This window comes from Silene latifolia, chromosome Y (assembly GCF_048544455.1).
Source record: "Silene latifolia isolate original U9 population chromosome Y, ASM4854445v1, whole genome shotgun sequence".
In the NCBI taxonomy this organism is placed as follows: domain Eukaryota; kingdom Viridiplantae; phylum Streptophyta; class Magnoliopsida; order Caryophyllales; family Caryophyllaceae; genus Silene; species Silene latifolia.
The window spans coordinates 9,308,439-9,328,930 of record NC_133538.1 but is presented as its reverse complement, the minus strand read 5'-3'; the positions used below and the strand labels follow the sequence as shown (position 1 = coordinate 9,328,930).

Genomic DNA, 20,492 nt, shown 5'->3' with positions numbered 1-20,492 from the left:
GTTGATCCTCTAGGTCATACCTAAAGGATAATACTCTTAATTGATCATTTAATTAATCGTATAACGTTACGAGTTAATTAAATTACTTGAAAATTGACGGAAGATTTTGGAAGTAAAATTTACGTATCTCATTATAATATGATTAAATAAGATACGGTCTAAGTGATCGAATTGTTTTATCACTTAGATGAAATTATTGTTTACAGAAACAAATTGAAACAGAATGAATTTATTATTATTAATACAGAATGTTGTATTTTAATAACTCGAGAACTCATTTCGGTACAAATAATTATGAATTACTAGGTTATTTTTATAAGTGACATATTTTGTTAATATGTTGATTTTTAATTGTTAAAAATACATTTTATGCACCTAATATCATGGAACATGTTACATGTGACATGTTGACAAAATAATGTGTAAAATGGACTTTCCATGTTACACTATATGTACCGAAATATAAGGGTGGAGTAGTGTATTTGAGTGTGTTTTATATTTTATTTAAAAGCACAATTATCACACTAATGCCTACTCTTACAAGCCTACTTTATGGGTAAGACAAAATGCCATGCATTGGCCTAATGCCCTCACCCTACCCGGTTTTGTCATAAGAGAAGCCAATAGTTTTCTCTTATTTTTCCCAACATACACTACATGCAAATTTAGTGTGGCAATTCATTTTCATTCTATCATTCAAAAATATTTTAGAGAGATAAAATATTTTTGTCTTCTTCATCCTCCTCTTGACCGAAATCCAAGAGGACCAAAATAATCTTTGGGTCATTTTATTTAAGTTAATGTTATTCTAGTACTAATAATATTAATTTTTATTAAGAGTATATCTTGGGTATTATTCCTTGGGAGGGATACTATACTTGTATCCTTTTGTTCATCCATTTAAGGAGAGCTCAATAACAAGAGAGTAGGTGAACTCTCTTGTGCCCTATCGATCCAAAAATCACAATGTAAGATGAAGATTTCTTCTTTAATTATATTATTGTTTGCATGCATAAGATCACCATTTAATTTTATGATTAAATTAACATAAAACATATATGAATATGTTAGTAAAGAGATCTAGATTTCTAACAAGCGGTATCAAGAGCCTTGGTTGTTTGCATGCAAATCGGTTAAAAGTTTTTCCGAGTTATACGATTAACATATAAAACTTGTTAAATTTGTGTTATTATGATATATCACGAAAATAATTACGCATGTTAAAGTTTCAGATCCTAAAATATTTTTAGGATATTTTGGTTGTTTTATGGATTTTTATTGTTCATCTTATATAATAATGGCATTAAAAATATGATTTTATGAATAAAATTTCATTTTCTGACTAAAATTAGCTAAATTTTGAATTTTCAAGTGATTTTTGGATATGTTATCACATATATTATTTTGAGATGACCTGTAAATATTCATAATTTTTGGACTTCTTATGCATGAAAAATGGATTTTTCATTATTAAAATCGGATTTAGATGAAAAATAGGTTAATATAAGATAAATTTCGAATCTGGTCATAGAAATTTATTATGTTGTCACATAAAATTTTACAAGATGTGTGTAAAATAATAGGCTATATTGAAATCTTTATGCATGATTTATGATTTTTTGAAGAAAGATAGCATAAATAGTGACTTAATTAGTGAAATATTAATAAAACATATTCCATGACTAAGGAAAAACTTCATATGTTGCATTTTATTATATTTTTCAGATCTAAAATTGAAAAGTTGATGAATATAATTTTTCTCATGTTTTTATGATTATTTTTGTTAAAACCGATAAACCGCAACATTGTTTTTCCGGATAAATTTCGAAATATTTAACCTAAGTTTTTTGAACATTATGAGTGTCATGGTATTTTTCCAGAATGTTCATGAGTTTAAATTTCAAATTTCAAATTTATTTGAAATTTTTGTGATTTATTTGAAGTTTATAGCATTTTATTGTAATTTTAAGTCCATTAATAAACAAATTTTAGAAATATGAGTTAATTATGGCAAATAATTAGTAAAGACTAAATTTTGAGTCCTAAGAGGTTAGGGTAATTAACTTATGCATAAATATGAATTTATGTAATTTTTGTGATTATAAAATGTTGAATCACACAAATCCGTAAAAACCGAGTAATATACGATATTGGCTAGTTAAAGACGATTTAGCATAAAATTGGGCATGTTCATACATATTATAATGCTGCATTTTATTTATGATTGTCATAATTTTATTTTATGTAATTTTTTGAATTATGTAATTTTACTTAGTATGGCCTTAGTTTTTAATTGGTATTACCCGAAATGTATGGGACTATCGATTCGGTTGTAATTTATTGTGATCTCGTATCACCGTTTTGTAATTTAATAGATTTATTTTATTTTATTTACAAATGTATAATAGGAAATTATGTAATTTGTTATGTAATTTTATTTATTTCGGAGTTCCTTGAAGACGGTGTCATTCAAGAAGGCGATACATAAAGACGGTGTTACCTCTAGATGCGTGCCATAACCGAAGTTCAAGGGACCAATGGAGTTGGTTTCCGAATATGTAATAGTTAATTAGATTTTCTATTTTAGGAAGGCCATACTAGGATTTATATTTTTATTATACTTTGCATTTTATTTATATGTTGCATGGATCGCTAAATCGTCATAACTAAAACATGCATTATCTTTTAATCGAGTATATCGACCGTGTCAATTACAATTATCGTAGTTCACCGCTTTAGTTCACTTAAAACGTGATAGATAATAAATTGACATGACCTCTCGCTAAAACAATCAATTGAGACATAGCCTTACCAAATAATATAAACCATGAAACCCTATTTCGCGAGGGAGTGCACTCGGCCACCCCGGGGTACAAACCTTGTTACGTAGGGGAAATGGGTGATAAATGTCTATCCACCGAATTCATGTTGATGAGGGTTTCATCGGCTACCCCGTGCCCAAGTTAATGTGGGTTTGGATCATGGACACATTTATTCGAAATTTGGATTGAACTCAACAAAAGTTTTTGATAAGGGTTTCATCGGCTACCCCGTGCCCTTGTCGGATGTGTTTTGGGCTATAGATAAATATTAGAGTAATTTTATCGACCGAGAGTTCTAAAAGTAGAATCGATTAAAAAGTTAGTCCACCGAGTTATATTGATAAGGGTTTCATCGGCTACCCCGTGCCCAAGTTAATATGAATTTGGATCTCGGAATCATTTATAATAGTTGGGTAGAGCTCACTATATAAATGCTCATATCTTGTTAATCTTTTTACAAGTATGATTTAAAAAGACAAATGTTAATATTTCCTTTTTCCTCCATACTTGTAGTTCATTACAATGAATCCATCAAATGCTACCGCACCGATAACTATTAAGTCTTACCACAATGTTTTTGACGACGTTTGCTCCAACAATGATTTCGACACTACTAGAGAACTTCATTTTGGGATAGGTTCGGATGGAAACATTAACTTCATCACTTCTTCTAAACCACCTACTACTACTAGATCTCGTGTGAGCCCGTCTCAGGAAGATTACCTTATACAATCTATAGGGTCTTTGTCTCTGGTAGATAAAGATGCCATAACTAGTGGGAGCTCAAGCAATCAAGTTCTTGCTTCAAAGGGCAAAAAGTTCAAGAAGAAGGGAAAGAAAGTCAAAAACTTCAAGCAAGTTAATGATGAGTGCCATTATTGCTATGGCATGGGACATTGGCTTAGGAATTTTCCCGTATATTTGCGAAATATAAGGGAAGGAATCATCGTTCCAAAAGGTAAAATTTCTAAAGAAATTTATGTTATTGATATAAATTATACTTCCACTACAACATGGGTACTAGATACCGGTTGTGGTTCTCACCTTTGTAATCATTTACAGGGTTTAAGAGATTTGAAGAGGCTTAGCAAGGGAGATGTGGATCTACGCCTTGGAAATGGAGCTCGAGTAGCGGCCGAATCCAAAGGAACTTATGTTTTAGCTTTGCCTAACGGATTTGAGTTGTATTTACATAATTGTTTTTATGTGCCTACACTCTCTAAAAACATTATTTCAATCGCCATGCTAGACATGGACGGTTTTTGTTTTGTCATTAAGAACAATCGTTGTACTATTTCAAGGAATGATTTGGTTATAGGCCAAGCTTCTTCCATCAATGGCATTTACATTTTAGAGACCTCAAATCCGACTAATGATATCTATAACATTCAATCAAAGAAACTCAAAACAAGTGACCCAAGTGAAGCGTTCATTTGGCATTGTCGATTAGGTCACATAAACGAGAATCGCATCAAAAGATTAATTTCGACTAATGTGATTACACCATTTGATTTTCAATCATATGGTACGTGCGAATATTGCCTTCTTGGCAAAATGACTCGTAATCCTTTTAGTGGTAAAGGGACACGAGCTAGTGAACTATTGGGACTCATACACACCGATGTGTATGGACCAATGAGCATCATCGCTTGTGGAAATTATGACTACTTCATAACTTTTACCGATGATTTAAGTAGATATGGGTATATCTATTTAATGAAGCATAAGAGTAAAGCGTTTGAGAAATTCAAGGAATTTCAAAAAGAAGTAGAGAACCAATTGAACAAAAAGATTAAGGCACTACGATCCGATCGTGGTGGAGAATATCTTAGTCTAGAATTCTATTCACACTTGAAAGGTTGTGGTATTATATCACAACTTTCTCCACCCGGAACACCACAACTCAATGGTGTTGCCGAAAGGAGAAATCGAACCCTACTTGATATGGTTCGATCCATGATGAGTCAAACCGAGTTACCGAACTCGTTTTGGGGATTTGCAATCCAAACTGCAATTCTATCTTTGAATAATAGTCCCACTAAAGCCACCGAAAAGACTCCATTTGAAATGTGGAAAGGAAGAGTTCCTAATCTATCCTACATGAAAATTTGAGGATGTGATGCTTATGTCAAGGCAAAAACCGACAATAAGCTTGCCCCAAGATCCATAAAATGCATCTTTGTAGGTTACCCTTTGACCTCTCGAGGTTACTACTTCTACAAACCTCAAGAAAACAAAGTGTTTGTGTCTTCCGAGGCTGTCTTCTTAGAAAGCCAATTCATTTCTAAGAGACAGAGTGGGAGAAATTTTGAACTTGATGAAGTTCAAGAACCACAAACCGAGGTAGAGACACAAGAATATGTTCCTTCGTCGTCTAACGCGGTTATCCCTCCTCCACTTAGAAGAACGGGCCGAGTTACTCGCCATCCCGATCGATATGTGGGACTTATCGAAGAAGATGGAACACTCGATGTGTTGCTTATAGAAAGTGACGAACCCGCCACCTACAAGGCCGCAATCTCTAGTCCAAATTCCTTCTTATGGCTTGAAGCCATGAAGTCCGAAATGGATTCTATGCATGAAAACCAAGTTTGGGACTTGGTAGATTTGCCTAAAGGGGCAAGACCTCTTAAATGCAAATGGATATTCAAAGTCAAAAATGGCATAGAAGGACATGATGATGTCTACAAAGCTAGGCTAGTGGCAAAAGGATTTACCCAAGTCCAAGGTCTCCATTATGATGAGACCTTCGCGCCCGTAGCCATGCTAAGATCCATACGGATTTTGTTTGCGATCGCCGCATTTCATAATTATGAAATATGGCAAATGGATGTCAAAACCGCTTTTCTAAATGGGCATTTAGAAGAGGAGGTGTACATGATACAACCCGAAGGTTTTGTTGATTCTAAAAATCCTAACAAAGTGTGCAAGCTTAAGAGATCCATTTATGGTCTTAAGCAAGCATCTAGAAGTTGGAATCATCGATTCAATCATGTTATAAAGAAAAATGGTTTCACTCGAAGTGTTGAGGAACCATGTTTATACATGAACTTTAGTGGGAGCAATGTTGCGTTCCTAATCTTGTATGTCGATGACATACTACTTGATACCGTCGTTTTGTATCAAAATTAAATTTATAATCCAAACTAAAACTATAGATAGTGATAGTAAGGGTCGAACCACAAAGAGGTAGGGAGTTATAGTTGTCTTAATTTTAGTCTATGAAATTTGGGGGGGGGGGGGTGTGATTGGTTGATTATAAACTAATTACTGAAAATTAAATGAAGTTTAAAATAGACAATAAAAAGGTACCTAGGAATTTCGGTTCACCATGGCTTAAGGGTCAGTCTAGTAAAGTCAAGGTCTATCCAATACCGTCTCAGGATGTCAAATAGTTCGTCTAAGTCCCTATTCAAATTAAGCCTTTCGGTCTCTTTTCCACCCTAGAAAGAAACTAAATTACTTTCGCACTATAGTCTTTTCAATTACTTGCAAGAAGTCAAACTTTGCTAATTTCTCAATCTAGCAAGGGGTAAAAATCTCACAAAGGTAAATAAGGCCGGTACGGGTTCAACCTAGACTAAATAAAATTAACTCATGACGCCATGGATTCCCTAATTCCTAGCACGAATAATTTAGCTACTCATGATATTGGTAAAAACAACAACAAGATTAACGATTAAAACTAATGTATTCATGCTAGAAATAATTAAATAAGCAAATAACAATAAACGATAATTGGCTTTTGGGATTACTACTCTAGCAATTCTATACTACAAACGAACAAAGTAATGAAACTGAATATAAGAACAGAAAGGTACCGTGAAGAGGAATTGTGAAGGAGAGATCGAATGCAAAACAGAAACTTTATTAATGAAAGATCAATAATCTCAAGAACCCTAATTGTTTTATGATCTAAAACTGATAAAAACTGGATGCATATTCTGAAAACTAAGCTACGTTATATAGGAATATCACGCAACTTCTTATTCCTAAACCTAATATACAATGGGCTTAAGCTAAATCTCGTCTTTAAATTCTCGTCAGACCCGTGGAGTGGTCGATCGACCACTTGGACCAGTCGATCGACCAACAGCGCTGTACAGAATTGCCAACTGACGATTCCTGCAGCGCGCACCGATCTTAAAACAGCTGTCATTTCTTCGTTACTTGGTCAAATCAGGCGTTCTACGCGGTGTTGGAAAGCTAAGAGGATAAGCTTTCACCTCCAATTGGAATCACTCGATTATCTGCTCTAGAACTCGAGATATAGCCATCTGAAGCAGCCTGCAATGTCGAGAAGCATTCTGACGGACTATAGACCATGTAGGTCAGTCTATAGACCACTGTAGCTGGCAATCCGCTTCTAAAACTCATGCAAATACACCTTTCAGGCCATGAAATGCATTCTAAACTTCAAGTCCGAGTCAAGTATTCATGTCCTTCCTAAGCTTAGCTTTCGGGGTCAAGATTTGGTTCATTTTCTGCTCATTTCCGCAATAATCTGCAATATTACATAAAAATACGAGAGTAGACAGAAATAGGGGAAATAGTAGAATAAACTACATATAATAGACATAAAATGCGTGGAAATAAAGATGTAAAACATCATATTATAGACACGCGTCAAACTTCCCCAAACCAAACCTTTGCTTGTCCCCAAGCAAACTAAATGCAAAACTAAATCTAGATAGAAAGGAGCAAAACATGGACAAACTGAAAATCGTCTACTTAAACCAATTTAATGCATATGAATCAACTACTAATAGATCAAAGTTACGCAAACGAATTTATGCATATTTCGAAAATATGTTGAACTTTTGACCTTGCAAGACTTTCAAGATTGGACTCTCCCGGGTCACTCTTCTCTCAACAAAGCAAATGGTAAGCGATTTATATGTAAGAGAGAAAGAGACAAAAGTCGCTCACCTAGACTCAACCAACATGATCATGCATGCAATATACTATGATAAGTAATTCTAGCTACCGTGCACATACATTCCAATCATTCAGGGTCCGTCACATGCCGAATACTTGCAAAGATTTGGATAAGTGAGGCTATGGGTAAGAAGAGGCAAAACAATATGGGAATGAGAGGGAAATAGCCAAGCTAGCATCCTAACAAACCGAATAAAACATCCACTTCTAACTCAATGAAATAAGCTCAAATGCCTTAATGAATTAGGCAAACACTTCACTAATCCAAATAACACTCCTCATAAAAATATAGAGCAAACATAAGAGTAAACTTTTTTTTTCCTTGCCGTTTCTTTTTCTTTTGTTTTCTTTTTTTTTCGTTTTTTCTTCGGCAGTCACTAATTTTTTTTCAAAAATTTTTTTTTTCTCTTTTTCTTTTCTCCTTCATTCATTACCAACTTAATAGAGTGAAAATCGAGCCAAAAATGATACAATACAACGAATACCACTAAAACTACTAAACTAGCTCAGCAAAGGGTAGGCTTAGTTTATGGATTGTAGCTAAAGGGTCAACTGGCAATTTTTTGGCTAATGTGAAGCTAATGGGTAAAATGAATAAAAGAGATTTTCGCAAGCATTCTCCAAACATGCAATACCAACCACTAACCCGAATGTATGCAGGCAAAAAGAAATTAAATGTCATACTTGCGCAAATTAATATTACACGATATGCAGGGAGTAACTACTCACAATCCTAAATGAAACTGGTCATGAATGACACAAGTTTATAGGCTCTAATTCCTTAGAAAGTTTTGTAGTTTGCCAAAATTTTAAGTCAAGTCTAATTGTTCAACAAATTTTGAAACGAAATTCGAGATATTGCAAAAACTTTTGCTAAAAGATGTGATAAAATGCAGGGTTTAAGCAAATGACAACTATCAGCAATGAATACTCCAATCTGACTCAACCTAATATGCAAAATTAAACGTGATGTTTTTGAATTTTTGAATTTTTTCTAATTTAATTTTTTTGAAATTTTGTATATATGGAAAAAAAAAAACAATGCAAGACAAAAATGTAAACGTGAATGCAAAACAGAATGAAATGCAATGCAAAACCCTTCCCCAAACCAAATCACACAATGTCCCCATTGTGCAAAATCATGTATAAAGAAGCAAAAGGAAATGGGAATTTGTGATAAATAACGAAATAAGACATAAAGTGAAACTCAGAAACTCACAAGACTTTAAGCGCAGGAAAAGGAAACCTCCCCAAACCAGCGTGAGCTAGGAGGTTTCAGTAGCCAGCAGTGCTACCAATAAGTGCCTGAAAAGACAAACAATACCATGCGTAATTCCAAGAAAACAAAATTGGGACGGTAAAATTATGTGCGAAAATGAGAAAACGGAGGAAAACAGAAATATGTCGGGGAATAAAGTGGAGAGAAAACTCCCTCAATTCCGCAAATCGACCAAACACTGCTGGGGAGTGATCGAAAATAGGTACAACAGTGCTAGGCGGTCGATCGACCACATCACCCAGTCGATCGACCAGAGTGAACATGAACAGAAGCTCCTGGAAGTCGCAATCCGGTCGATCGACCAAAAGGACCAGTCGATCGACCACTATACCTAAGCAGAAGCTTTGTTTTCTTCGAAATTAACTCAATAAATTGAGTTAATATGGTCTAGAACCTGCAAATGCACATAAATAACGCGCCCAAAATTGCGCACAACCCAAAGTAATAGTCTAAAGCATAAATAAATCCTAAGCAAACTTATATAAAGTGCGAAGTCTCGCGCAAACCAAAAACAGTAAATAGTCTTAAATGCGATAAATTGTCTTAAAAACTCAAGCATTAAAATATTTATCCGCAAAAATCGCGGGATAACTCCGACCATGGCCTTTGGCTAGATGCAGTCGCCTCAGCAATACTAATCTCAGCAAATGGAGACCACCCATCTCCGTCATCTAGGTAGCTCAATGGATCGTCAGCAGCTCTAGCCCTCCATGCTCTAGTATCGTCCGGCTCATCGAACTCCAAATCATACTCCATGCCTCGCTCTGACTTCTTCAAAGCTGGAAAATCAGGTGGCGCTTTCTTCCCCAAACCAGCTCCTGAAATAGTCAAAGCAGCAAAATCTTCCTCCATCTTGCTCCCAATCTGGGGCAGAGGTGTTAGAGCAGTAATAAGGGTAGGAATAAAAAATGGGACATCATAAATATGCAGTCGATAGTGTACCTCATCTGCCGACTTCTGGAGCCGCTCAGGAAATGGAGGCTTTATTGACAACTCGGCTCGCTCCTCTACTTCCTTCTTTGAAACATCCTTTGAATTAAGGACCTTGTCCTTATCAACTCTCGAAAGTGACTTCATAGCTCTTGAAATGAACGACCCGTCAATAACTCGGGCTGAAGTATCACGCAAATCAACAACATCGAACTTGCGCATGTTCAAAACCTTCGTCATATTACCATTAGCTGTGGTGTCATGCAAATTAATTGACGGATTTGCGTTCAGCTCAGGTATAATGGTCGGTCGACCAGTGGTGTTGGTCGATCGACCATGAGCACTAGAAACGTGATCTCTTTCCGCATCAGAAATTTTAATAAGCTTCTCCATATTTCCCGAATCCTTTCCTTGCTGATTAGCCGTTAAGATTGCTATTTGGCTTTCAATTTTCACCATATGGGCCATAAGAGCATGGACTGCCGTTCTCAATTCCGCAATCTCATTGGTGCCATGAACCGAAGCATTCTGCTCTAAATTTTCTTGCTTCAATTGTGCCACCTCAAGCTTTTCAGATTGAACGTTAACAGAAGACTCAAGTGCCGCAACAGTACTCATCTCTACACTTGCTTTCCGCGACTGTCTACTCTCCAGCTTGTCATATTTTGCATTCTGAGCTTCAAATTGTGCTACAATTCTGGAGACGTTAGACATCTTGGTGGAAGAATCAAAGGTACTCAAGCCTTCCCTTTGATGTTCTCCTTCCAAAATCTTGCTTAGATAGGACCTGAAAGACCTATAAAAACAAAACTAAAGGAAAAAGATGAGAACTGCCTCAAGGAATAAATCCCTTGAGGCTAAAGACAGACTAAAATAAAAACAACTAAAACTAGCGCTGCCTCCCCGGCAACGGCGCCAAAATTTGATACCGTCGTTTTGTATCAAAATTTAATTTATAATCCAAACTAAAACTATAGATAGTGATAGTAAGGGTCGAACCACAAGGAGGTAGGGAGTTAAAGTTGTCTTAATTTAAGTCTGGGAAATTTGGGGGGGGGGGGGGGGGGGGGGGGTTGATTGGTTGATTGTAAACTAATTACTGAAAATTAAATGAAGTTTAAAATAGACAATAAAAAGGTACCTAGGAATTTCGGTTCACCATGGCTTAAGGGTCAGTCTAGTAAAGTCAAGGTCTATCCAATACCGTCTCAGGATGTCAAATAGTTCGTCTAAGTCCCTATTCAAATTAAGCCTTTCGGTCTCTTTTCCACCCTAGAAAGAAACTAAATTACTTTCGCACTATAGTCTTTTCAATTACTTGCAAGAAGTCAAACTTTGCTAATTTCTCAATCTAGCAAGGGGTAAAAATCTCACAAAGGTAAATAAGGCCGGTACGGGTTCAACCTAGACTAAATAAAATTAACTCATGACGCCATGGATTCCCTAATTCCTAGCACGAATAATTTAGCTACTCATGATATTGGTAAAAACAACAACAAGATTAACGATTAAAACTAATGTATTCATGCTAGAAATAATTAAATAAGCAAATAACAATAAACGATAATTGGCTTTTGGGATTACTACTCTAGCAATTCTATACTACAAACGAACAAAGTAATGAAACTGAATATAAGAACAGAAAGGTACCGTGAAGAGGAATTGTGAAGGAGAGATCGAATGCAAAACAGAAACTTTATTAATGAAAGATCAATAATCTCAAGAACCCTAATTGTTTTATGATCTAAAACTGATAAAAACTGGATGCATATTCTGAAAACTAAGCTACGTTATATAGGAATATCACGCAACTTCTTATTCCTAAACCTAATATACAATGGGCTTAAGCTAAATCTCGTCTTTAAATTCTCGTCAGACCCGTGGAGTGGTCGATCGACCACTTGGACCAGTCGATCGACCAACAGCGCTGTACAGAATTGCCAACTGACGATTCCTGCAGCGCGCACCAATCTTAAAACAGCTGCCATTTCTTCGTTACTTGGTCAAATCAGACGTTCTACGCGGCGTTGGAAAACTAAGAGGATAAGCTTTCACCTCCAATTGGAATAACTCGATTATCTGCTTTAGAACTCGAGATATAGCCATATGAAGCAGCCTGCAATGTCGATAAGCATTCTGATGGTCTATAGACCTTGTAGGTCAGTCTATAGACCACTGTAGCTGGCAATCCGCTTCTAAAATTCACGCAAATACACCTTTCAGGCCTTGAAATGCATTCTAAACTTCAAGTCCGAGTCAAGTATTCATGTCCTTCCTAAGCTTAGCTTTCGGGGTCAAGATTTGGTTCATTTTCTGCTCATTTCCGCAATAATCTGCAATATTACATAAAAATACGAGAGTAGACAGAAATAGGGGAAATAGTAGAATAAACTACATATAATAGACATAAAATGCGTGGAAATAAAGATGTAAAACATCATATTATAGACACGCATCACTACTCATTGGAAATGATATTCCAATGTTGCTTTCTGTTAAGAAGTGGTTAGGTAACCACTTCCAAATGAAGGATTTAGGAGAAGCGCAACGCATATTAGGTATCCGGATCCATAGAGATAGATCCAAGAGGATATTGGCGCTAAGTCAAGAGTCTTATGTCGATAAGATTCTTAGACGGTTCAGCATGGACAAATCTAAAAGGGGTCTGGTACCTATGGTAACTGGGACTATATTGAGCAAGACTCAATCTCCCTCTGAACCCCATGATGTTGAACGCATGAAGATGATCCCTTACGCTTCCGCTGTTGGATCAATCATGTATGCCATGATATGCACACGTCCTGATGTCTCGTATGCCTTGAGCATAACGAGTAGATATCAAGGAAATCCAGGTGAGAGTCACTGGATTGCCGTCAAGAACAACCTTAAGTACTTGAGAAGGACTAAGGATTCTATCTTAGTGTTTGGAGGAGACACCGAACTCCGTATTAATGGATACACGGACTCAAGTTTTCAAACAGATAGAGATGACATGAAATCACAAGCTGGTTTCGTTTTCATGCTCAATGGTAGTGTCGTTAGCTGGGGAAGCTTCAAGGAAGCTGTGACCGCGGATTCAACAACGGAGGCTGAGTACATTGCAGCATCAGAAGCTGCCATGGAAGCTGTGTGGATCAGTCAATTCATGGAAGGTCTAAGAGTAGTACCTACCGCCAATGATCCCATCACTCTCTATTGTGATAATAGTGGGACGATCTTCCAAGCTAAGGAGCCAAAGTCTAGTAATAGATCTAGACATGTACTTAGAAAATATCATGTAATAAGAGATTTCATTGAGAGAAAGGAAATTGCGATTTGTAAGGTTGGGACGGATGACAACATAGCCGATCCGCTCACCAAGCCTTTATCGCAGGCCAGGCATGATGGACATGTTGCGTCCATGGGACTTAAACGTGTACCGAGTTTTTGTTAGATTTTGAAATGAAATAAAAGTGTTGTTTTTGTTCATGTTCACAATCACATTTGTCTTTTATCTTTAATTTATACATTGTTACATCCAAACGGGTTGTAGTGACAATTGAACCCCGTTAAAGTGAACATGGATTAACATAGTATTTGCCCATAGTCACTTGTATGAGGTGACGTCTCGAAGTGACTAGAGTGTGATGCGATTGATGGCAAGTTCAAGTGCCATAGAGTCATGTGAGATGACTAGTCGATCACATAGGCAGACTGTTAGGAACATTTTGTCGGGCCTTATGATCCCTTATAGAGTTCTGGCAAATTTATATAGCCTGGTCGTGGCGAGAGCTACTATAGTATTCTAATGAGTCGATTCTTTTGACTAAAGACTATTCGCCTAAGATGGCATAGTTTCAAATTAACTTTGATTTGTGTTATTACGACCTTCGTAAATGGGGTCAAATGGGCATATTTTGGGTTATGATGGATGTGGCTAGTCAAAGGGAATGAGTGCGATAGGAATTGTCCACCCCTAGTCAGGGTTATAACAATATCTCAGGGCCACTCGAGGAGTAATGAACAGGAAATGCGTGGCCACGCTCGGAATGTATCCATGGTGGATAAATCCGGTCAATCAGTTATTCTCCAGATCGAGGAAACCACTCTCGATATGATCACTTGCAAGTACGACCTGAAAGACACCTTGCATTGAGTGGGAGATAGTAATAGGACAAGAGAATTGGTGACGCACACTTGTCGAGGACAAGTGGGAGATTGATGGAATATGTGTCCTCCGACAATAATGCGATCACAACTGTTGATCATGATGATCACATGTTTAAGTCTCATTTCAAAGAATACAATTGGGAAGTATTTTTACTGTCAACTGGTCCACACATATCGGTAATGAGTGGCTGACTGGAGTTTGACATTACTGTCGTGAGACGGTGGTTATCAGTTGATCCCCTAGGTCATACCTAAAGGATAATACTCTTAATTGATCATTTAATTAATCGTATAACGTTACGAGTTAATTAAATTACTTGAAAATTGACGGACAATTTTGGAAGTAAAATTTGCGTATCTCATTATAATATGATTAAATATGATACGGTCTAAGTGATCGAACTGTTTTATCACTTAGATGAAATTATTGTTTACAGAAACAAATTGAAACAGAATGAATTTATTATTATTAATACAGAATGTTGTATTTTAATAACTCGGGAACTCATTTCGGTACAAATAATTATGAATTACTGGGTTATTTTTATAAGTGACATATTTTGTTAATATGTTGATTTTTAATTGTTAAAAATACATTTTATGCACCTAATATCATGGAACATGTTACATGTGACATGTTGACAAAATAATGTGTAAAATGGACTTTCCATGTTACACTATATGTACCGAAATATAAGGGTGGAGTAGTGTATTTGAGTGGGTTTTATATTTTATTTAAAAGCACAATTATCACACTAATGCCTACTCTTACAAGCCTACTTTTATGGGTAAGACAAAATGTCATGCATTGGCTTAATGCCCTCACCCTACCCGGTTTTGTCATAAGAGAAGCCAAGGGTTTTCTCTTATTTTTCCCAACATACACTACATGCAAATTTAGTGTGGCAATTCATTTTCATTCTATCATTCAAAAATATTTTAGAGAGATAAAATATTTCTTCCTTCTTCATCCTCCTCTTGACCGAAATCCAAGAGGACCAAAATAATCTTTGGGTCATTTTATTTAAGTTAATGTTATTCTAGTACTAATAATATTAATTTTTATTAAGAGTATATCTTGGGTATTATTCCTTGGGAGGGATACTATACTTGTATCCTTTTGTTCATCCATTTAAGGAGAGCTCAAGAACAAGAGAGTAGGTGAACTCTCTTGTGCCCTATTGATCCGAAAATCACAATGTAAGATGAAGATTTCTTCTTTAATTATATTATTGTTTGCATGCATAAGATCACCATTTAATTTTATGATTAAATTAACATAAAACATATATGAATATATTAGTAAAGAGATCTATATTTCTAACATGGTTGTCATATAGATCTTACAGATTGTCTCTATGTACCCGATTGTGCTAGAAATCTTGTATCATTAAGTAAATTGGATTATTTAGGTTTTAACTTTAAGTTTGGACATGGTGTATTTTCTATGTACCGTAATGAATACTTTTATGGTAGTGGTACTTTGATTGATTCACTTTATAAGTTCAATCTTGATGTTAAATTTTCTGATTCCCTATTTATTGTTGAGAGTCAAGGTATTAAACGTAGTGCATTGAATAAACAATCAGCTTACTTGTGGCATCAACGACTAGGTCACATATCCAAAGAAAGGTTAATGAGGTTGGTAAAAGATAAAATTCTACCTCAATTGGATTTTAGTGACTTAGATGTGTGTGTAGACTGCATTAAAGGTAAGCAGACTAAACATACAGTAAAGAAATCAACTACAAGGAGCTCTCAGCCTTTAGAAATTATACACACCGATATTTGTGGACCTTTTGACATTCTATCATGGAGTGGTGAAAAGTACTTTATCACTTTTATAGATGATTTTTCGCGGTATGGTTTCACGTATTTGTTGCATGAAAAGGCTCATTCCGTGGATGTCCTTGAGATATTCATAAATGAGGTGGAAAGGCAGCTAGAAAAGAAAGTGAAAATTGTGAGATCGGATAGAGGTGGTGAGTTTTATGGAAGGTTTACTGAAAATGGACAATGTCCTGGTCCATTTGCAAAGTTACTTGAAAGTAGGGGTATTTGTGCACAATATACAATGCCCGGTACACCTCCGCAGAACGGTGTTGCTGAAAGGCGGAACCGTACTTTAATGGAAATGGTTAGGAGCATGCTAAGTAATTGTTCTTTACCTCTTTCACTATGTATTTATGCATTAAAGACAGCAACCTAAGTTTTAAACCGCGTTCCTAGTAAAGCAGTTCCTAAGACTCCTTATGAACTATGGACGGGAAAGAAACCGAGTTTAAGACATCTTCGAGTTTAGGGTTTCCCAGCTGAAGTAAGGTTGTATAACCCAAATAAAAAGAAGCTAGATCCTAGGACAGTCAGTGGTTATTTCATTGGCTATCCTGAAAAGTCAAAGGGGTATAGATTTTACTGTCCTAATCACAGTACGAGAATAGTAGAGACTGAAAATGCTAGATTCATTGAGAACGGTCAAACTAGTGGGATCATTGAACCACGAAAAGTGGACATTAAAGAAATTCAGGTTAAAGTTTCTTCTCTTGAAGTTGCACATGAAATTGTTGTACCAATCATGTCGTCACAGTCAAATGACATAATGGGACAACAACAAAATGAAGTGCAAGACCCACAAAATGACAATAACAATGATGATCAAGTCACAATTCAAGGGGAGAATAATATGTCACGTGAACAGTCAAGGCAACCTGTAAGGCGAAGAAGGGTAGTCAATGTTCCATAGGAACAATTAAGGCGATCTATAAGAGAAAGAAGATCAGCCATCCCAGATGACTACGAGACATATAACGTTGAATGTGACTTGAGCATTAGTTAGGATCCCGTCTCATTCTGTAAGGCCATGGAAAGTGATAATTCTGAAAAGTGGTTAATTGCCATGAAAGAGGAGATGAAATCTATGGATGACAACAAAGTATGGGACTTAGTAGTGTTACCTGAGGGTTCTAAGGCCGTTGGGTCGAAATGGGTCTATAAGACCAAAAGGGACTCTAAAGGTAACATTGAAAGGTATAAGGCTCGACTTGTTGCCAAATGTTTCACCCAGAAAGATGGCATTGACTATAAAGAAATTTTCTCTCCGGTGTCAAAGAAAGATTCTTTAAGAATTGTGTTGCCTTTGGTAGCTCATTATGATCTAGAGCTTCACCAAATGGATGTAAAAACCGCATTTTTAAACGGTGAGCTTGAGGAAGAAGTATATATGGACCAACCTGAGGGATTTGCGTCCCCAGGTAATGAAGATAAGGTGTGTAGGCTGAGAAACTCGATATATGGGCTAAAACAAGCTTCCAGACAATGGTATTTAAAGTTTAATGATACCATCACGTCATATGGGTTTGTAGAGATTACCGTTGATCGGTGTATCTACATTAAGATCAGTGGGAGCAGATTTGTTATTTTAGTCTTATATGTTGACGATATTTTGCTTGCTGCGAATGATCTAGGCATGTTGCATGATGTAAAGAAATATCTATCTAAGAACTTTGAAATGAAAGATATGAGTGAGGCATCCTATGTGATCGGAATTGAAATTTTCCGTGATAGATCACAAGGATTGTTAGGGTTGTCTCAGAAAGCTTACATTGACAAAGTTTTAGAGAGATATAGAATGAATGAATGCTCCGCAGGGATAGTTCCTATACAGAAAGGGGACAAATTTAGTAAAATGCAATGTCCCCGTAATGAACTGGAACGAAAAGAAATGGAGAGAATCCCCTATGCATCTCGTGGTTGGGAGTTTGAACTATGTTGGACATGTACTCGACCGGATATCGCTTTCTTTGTTGGAATCCGGGTCGGTACCAAAGTAATCCCGAGATGGACCACTGGAAAGCTGCGAAGAAGGTCCTTAGGTACTTACAAGGCACTAAGGAGCTCATGCTTACTTATAGGAGATCCGATCATCTTGAGGTGATTGGTTATTGATTGATTATCTTAGGATGTGTTGATAGTAGAAAATCAACATTTGGCTACTTGTTCCTTTTAGTGAAGGGGCGATTATCATGGAAAAGTGGGAAGCGATCTGTCATTGCTACTTCTACTATGGAAGCCGAATTTGTGGCATGCTTTGAGGCCACTATTCATGCATTGTGGTTGCGAAACTTTATCTCAGGACTTGGAATCGTCGATAGAATTGCCAAGCCGCTGAGAATTTATTTTGACAGTTCTGCAACCGTCTTCTTCTCTAAGGCCCTGTTCTTTTGGACTTAAAGTCACTTAATTTCAGTTCACTTGAGATCCTATAAGTTGATTCGATTCGATTCGAGATCCTATAAGTTGATTCAGATCCAATAAGTTGATTCGATTCGAGATCTTATAAGTTGATTCGATTCGAGATCCAATAAGTTGATTCGAGATCCTATAAGTTGATTGATTCGAGATCCTATAAGTTCATTTTGAAAAAATTCAGATCCTATAAATTTAGTTCAGAAAAGCTATATACGGAGTTTTATTTTTAAAGACCGATACAAAAACATTTGACATTAATTATTCGATACATACATTATTATTTAAAAAAAAATCACTCCTCTCATTAATAATTTCAGCGTCACAATAGATTTGGGCATATTTGATAAAAAGCGGAATAAGGCCATGTATTAGGTACGAAACAACATAGTCAAAAACTATATTTTTTTTTTATCAATGTTCTCTCTTGGCAAGTAGTAGTAGTAATAATAATAATAATAATAATAATAATAATAATAATAATAATAATAATAATAATAATAATAATAATAATAATAATAATAATAATAATAATAATAATAATAATAATAATAATAATAATAATAATAATAATAATAATAATAATAATAATAATAATAATAATAATAATAATAATAATAATAATAATAATAATAATAATAATAATAATAATAATAATAATAATAATAATAATAATAATAATAATAATAATAATAATAATAGTTAAGTTAAATAAAATAAAATAAAATTAAGTTAAGTTCGGCTCCTATAAGTTGATTCGAGAAAAGTTCGATCTTATAAGTTCGATTCGATTCAGATCCTATAAGTTCGATTGGGTTGATTCTATAAGTTCGATTCGAGATCCTATAAGTTCACATTAGTTCAGATCCTATAAGTTCAGTTCAGATCCTATAAGTTCAGTTCAGTTCAGTTTAGATCCTATAAGTTCAGTTCAGTTCAGATCAGATTCGTTTCAGTCCAAAAGAACAGGGCCTAAGAACGATAAATACTCCAAGGGTGCTAAACACATGGAATTAAAGTTCTTATCGGTCAAAGAGGAAGTACAGAAGCAAAGAGTGTTATTTGAGCATATAAGAACGGATAAAATGGTGGCAAATCCATTAACTAAAGGATTACCACCCAAGGCGTTCATTGGCCATGTAGAACGCATGGGTGTTGTATCAAAGGCCTTGTTATTATGAAGTTAATATGATTGTAATAAATATGACATCTAGAATTCACTTATAGTATTGTTTCTGTTATAATAGACATGTTAATCATTATAGTATATGTATACATTACAGTTATTAGATTACATGTGACTAATTGTGAGAATTAATGTTCTTCTCAAATTAAAGTTTTACCTAGATTTGGAATTGATTTATGATATATGGAAGGAATCATGTTGATTAATAAATGACGTGTGACCGCCATGATCCAATTAGTTCTATTTCAATTAAGAATATGAAAGTTAGTGAATTTAACATAAAAGTGCACATTATAGTTATTAAACCATTAAGTCAGCACAAAGGCCAAGTGAGAGAATGTTAGAATAATTAATAATATTCGTATGGCCTATGTGTTTCGGGTTTTAATAAAAGTTAAGTTCACATTAATATTACGAGACTTTAATATAAAAGACGGTATCATGATGGATCGGTCCCGATTAATGTAATTAAAGTTCGGGAATTATTATTCCCTCTTACCTTACCCTAATAAGTCGTCTTTCACGAAAAGGTACGAGCGGGTTTGTTTTTGCGAAAAGGTACGTGGCCCATTATATAAATAAGAGGATCTACGTGACAGAAATAAAATACAGAAACAATTATTCTGCCAAAACAAAACATACGTACATCAAAACCAATAAGGGTGAAAGACAGTTTCTTCTCCATCATCCAGGAACATTAAAGAAAGGGTTAAGGAGGAGAATCAATTGGTTTATACTTCTTATTATTGAATTGATTGCGTCTGTAAGACATGGGCCAAAGTTAGTCCTTTATTCCGTCTATTGATTGTATTAGGATTGAATTAATTCAAGTCTATATTGATTCTTGGGACTGATTTCATCATTGAAATCGTAAAGTTAATCTTACACCTCCAACGATTATAATTGATCTTATTCGACTTTGATCATCATATACTGCATTGTG

The 20,492-nt window shown here is 35.5% G+C and overlaps 1 long non-coding RNA gene across 1 annotated transcript in view; it reads right to left on the bottom strand.

The window, feature by feature from the left end:
- Positions 1 to 20,492, bottom strand: part of LOC141630053 (uncharacterized) — a 108,856-nt gene that overhangs the window by 74,485 nt on the left and 13,879 nt on the right. The gene's annotated exons all lie outside the window — the stretch shown is intronic.